Here is a 5,039-nt window from a genome sequence, read left to right on the forward strand (position 1 = left end):
GCACGATAGGTTTAATTTCACATAGATGAGCCATAAAATCAAACATGGTGTGGGCAAACCAACGTGAGTATGTTAAGGCATTGTTAAATCCAGAAGACCTAATTGTAAAACTTATACAATAAGTACTAACCAGGGTGATATGCAAGCAAATATGTCTAGTGTAATGCAGAATAGGAATAATAAATAACTAAAAACAATGAAGCGATCGAGCAGGTTGTGGACAAACCAAACTAAGTATGTTAAGGTGGTCTTAAATTCGCAAATCCAAAGTAGAATGAAACAAAGTTGAGAATAATAGAATTGTAAAACAATACTGTTTAAAGTTCCAAGTGTCGGTTTTATTCTAAGTTCAACAACTATGTAATACAAAACATAAGCTAATTATTAATTCCTAAAATAAACACAAATTCATCTTGCATCTTTGCTAAACACACTTGGACCGTCAACAAATTTGGGTTAAAATATCCATTTATATCATGGTTTTTGTCTCCTTTCTGTTCACAACAATGTCTAACACAATCCCTCACAGGATTCAAAATAAAATAAAATAAAATAAAGCAAAATATAAAAAAAAACAAACAAAAAATAATTTTAAGAACCATCTTTAATTGTTATCATTTAACTTATAAATCTAACATGTGCTCAATGGAAGCTTGCATATGCTTGGTTGTGCTTTCGTATGTACATCCTGCACATTTCTAAAACCAGTAAGCAGACCTTCATTGTCACACTTCAACAGAACTACTCAAACTATTTTTCAAGTATCTAAACACCCTTCGGTAAAACACAAACTAAAATAATAATAATAATAATAATAATAATAATAATAATAATAATAATAATAATAAAGTCTCTGACCTGAATTAGGATACCAACGATGATGGGATAACTTTGTAAGGATTCAATATTCCATTAGGGTCCCATAGTTTCTTGATTGAAGCCATAAATTGTACCTGTACAAGTGAAACTTTGTTTTAACTAATTATCTATTATACTAATACAATAATAATAATAATAATAATAATAATAATAATAATAATAATAATAATAATAATAAAAATAATAATAAAGTAGACTTACAGTTTCAGAAGACTTGCTGTAGTAGATCTTTTCAGCTTTCATCAGACCTCACCCGTGTTCAGCACTAATACTCCCACGATGACGGGACGTCCATTCATACACAAAAGGTTCAATCTGTGCTAAAATCTGCACATTTTATATAAAACTCAGAAAAAAAATCTTATCTTTATACTTTTATGAAGCAAGAAAATGAATCTTACATCGTCATCATACTGTGGAGCCGACACATTTAAATGGAGATTACCATCCCCAAGATGACCGTATCCCACTACATTTGCAGCATCACCTATTCATTTATGTTATTCAAATAGACTGAGATAACTTACTAGCATATATATAACAAACTAAATCATAATGGCTACCGAGACGTGTGCGCATCTCCTCAACAAGATCATACATCTTATCATTAGGTATTGGCAGATCATACTTGTATACAGCTCCAGCTTTCATTAATACTTCTGAAATACCCTGTACACAAGTGTATAAATATTAAAAGTGATGATATAAAATATAATCGTCGGGTCTCAAACCTCACGAATACGCCAAAATGATGATGCTTGACTAAAATCCTATGCAAGGGCAACATCAGATACCAGACCACTTTCCATAGCGTGAAGAAGAAACGCCTCAAGTTTCTCCCTTAAAATGTGAGTTCAAATCACTTTAGAAATATTACTAATAAGTTTATTGACTGGTCAAATTAAAACAATTGAAATTATATAGTATTAAAGTACTTGTCATTTAATTCATTGCTTCCTTTCGTCTCAATGAGAACATAGAAGTTATAAATTGAGGATGGTTAGGAATGGCAACGGGGCGGGTTTGGGGCGGGTTTTGCTTAACCCGAACCCGAACCCGAAACCAAAAACCATCCCCGTACCCGCCCCATTACCCGTCGGGTTTAATTCGGGGATTCCCCGTTTGGTTTTTTGTACCCCCCCGACCCGCCCCGTCCCCGAACCCGAAAACCCGAAAACCCGAAACCGATAAGAGAATTAGGGATCTTACATTACAGGTGGTAGCCTGGTAGAGTGGTAGGATGAGAACGAGGAGGAGGAGGGTGGTCCGGTGGTGCAGACGGGGCGATTGAGTGGATGGTGATGGTGGTGCAGACGGCGATTGAGTGAATCGGGGGCGGAATGGCGGTGGCGCACTGGTGCTGCAGATTGATGGTGCTGCGGACTGCCGATTGGTGGTGCACTGGTGCTGCAGATTGAGTGGTGCACTGGTGCTGCGGACTGCCGATTGGTGGTGCACTGGTGCTGCGGACTGCCGATTGGTGGTGCACTGGTGCACTGGTGGTGGATTGGCGGTGGATTGGTGGTGGATTGGTGGTGCACGGTGGATTGGTGGTTTAGGTACTGAGACAGTGGACGGCGATTCACGATTGTTAGGTTTAGATTTGAGATTGTTAGGTTTAGGTTTTTAATATATGTATATATATATTATTTTTATTTATATTTATATATATTATATCGGGGCGGGTCGGGGCGGGGGTACCCAAACCCGAACCCGAACCCGAACCCGAAACAATCCCCGAAACAATCTCCGAAACCCGACCCGAAACCGAAAAAAACAAAACCCGACCCGACCCGAAATAAGCCGGTTTTCGGGTTTCCCCGTCGGATTCGGGGATTTTTGCCATCCCTAAGGATGGTAATGGATTCCAGACACCGTCTAGATGGTGAAGATCCTATAAAACACCAATAATAGTAATAATAATAATAATAATAATAACAACAATAATAATAATAATACCAATAATAATAAACTGCATTTTACAGTTAAATGTGATAGCTTTAGCCAAAAGTAGCAGACAATTTAAAGAAATTCACTCGGGTGATGATTTACCATATTCATTGCTTGGGCATCAAGAAATTCAAATGCATATAATGTTTCACCAAGTCTTCTTTTAGCTTGAAATAGAAGTTTCTGACAGCAAACATAAGTAACTGATTAAATCTGTAAATAATTTAGTTTTAGCATGTATAATATATCAGTAAAAAAATAATATTTTACCTGGCAACTGATATAATCTTCACAAGAAAGAAAAGCTATATTTACTGCAGACAACTTTGGAGGTGTGAGTATTGAAACCTTTGTTATGATACCCAAAGACCCTTCAGTTCCTGTAAATAGATACAATAACATTATATCAGCCAAATAATAATATACTTATACACTATAATTGTGATGATTATATATAAAGTATTAAAATTGTGTCACACCTATAAACAAATGCTTCAAATCATAGCCAGTATTATCTTTTCGCAAAGTCCCGAGCATATCAATCACACTACCATTCGCCAAAACAACCTTAAGCCCTGAAACATTACTGTTTAAATCTACAAAATTTTCAAACTTTAAATGAAATTAAATGAAAAAAGCAAACCAAGAACGGTTCCGTGAAGAGATTCATAACGCATTAAACGCAACCCTTCAACGTTCGTAGAAATATTTCCACCAATTTGGAAGCTTCCCTTTGCACCTAAATCTAATGGCATAATAAATCTGAAACAAGACACAAATTAAAATGCCTCACGCCCTCACCATATTGTTTAATAGGATACTAATATTCATAATAATTATAATAATAATAATAATAATAAGCGAATGACTTTTCATACTGCAAAGTACGGTCTTACCCTCGTTTGTCTAGGAAAGAAATGAGATTTTCCAGTATACATCCTGCTTCACATACCAGTACACCACTGACCTGCAAAGATATTAAAAGTCGCATACTTTTACAAACATATGACTAACTAAAAGCTTTGGATTAATAATATGAGAGGACAGACCTACCTACCTCATCAAAGGAAATAATGTTATTCATACGCCGGGTATTAATAATAATCTCATCAAACACAGGCACACCTCCTCCAACAAGACCCGTGTTTCCACCTTGAGGAACAACTGCCAAACGTCTCGAATTGCAATACTCAAGAATTTGAGATAACTGCAATCATTACACGCGACTCAGACTCACAGACTAACATAAATATCTATTTTCCAAAAGAAAGATAAAAATCACAACCTTATAAATAACCCATCACCAAATGAATAAAAATAATAAAAAGTTGAAAAAAGAAATTAAACTTGAGACACTAAAGTTACCAATCAAGCAATGGGCTAAAAACAAGACTTTCAGGAGTAATTAAAGAATATCTTATAATCACCTTTTGTGATCAGTTGCCTAAACAACATTTAATTGATTTTACAAAATCATTTAGGGCACTAACCTTGTGGATGATGAAGGGGCGAGAGTGGGATTGATGACCTTTAAAAATAAAGTCTGTTATCATTTGCATTGGAATCGATTGTTGATGGTGCAGAGCAAACCCTTTATTTGGTAACAAAAAGACATTGAGAAAACCTATGAATTAAGAACATAAAACTATAACACAAACCAACCCTAAAAGATTAGGATAAAATACTTGTATGCGTTTTTGGTCGACGGAGGCGGGCCGTGGTTTCATGCGGTTGCAATGGTGGTCGCTTGAAGCAATAGGATTGAAATACACGGCGTTCAATTGAATGAATGTTTAATGAAACCGAACATTAGTTTAATTCAGGGAGGCCACGTTATTCGTGGGGGCATACGGAGTGTCTCCGACCGAATTATGTGGCCGGCCGGCAGGAGAGTTTCGCTGAGTTATGTGGCCAGCCGACAATCAGATTAATTTACCGGCGTCTCAGAGAGAGAGAGAAAGGCAGAAGATGAAAGGTTTCCTATTACATTTGGAGGCCTCAAGTCACTCTCCCCTCTCGTGCCGCTAAATTACTTGCTTCTCATTCATTTCCTCCTTTAAAACTTGCGGGTCATGTTCCATGGGTATTGTTACTAAATTCATCAAAACGGGTTAGATGTAAAATAAAAACAAAATAAATATCTATCTATCTATCTATCTCTAGGGTTCCCCAATCCATAATCCATCTTCATCTTCTATGTTATTATTCAT

General features: G+C 36.3%; 1 pseudogene; it reads right to left on the reverse strand.

The window, feature by feature from the left end:
* Positions 1-863: 863 nt before the first annotated feature.
* On the reverse strand, positions 864-4,605 carry LOC143567859 (D-2-hydroxyglutarate dehydrogenase, mitochondrial-like; annotated as a pseudogene).
* Positions 4,606-5,039: the final 434 nt, after the last annotated feature.

The sequence above is a fragment of the Bidens hawaiensis genome, unplaced genomic scaffold (assembly GCF_021521415.1).
Source record: "Bidens hawaiensis isolate Kalapana, Puna unplaced genomic scaffold, B.hawaiensis_p1.1 tig00023656_1, whole genome shotgun sequence".
In the NCBI taxonomy this organism is placed as follows: Eukaryota; Viridiplantae; Streptophyta; class Magnoliopsida; order Asterales; family Asteraceae; genus Bidens; species Bidens hawaiensis.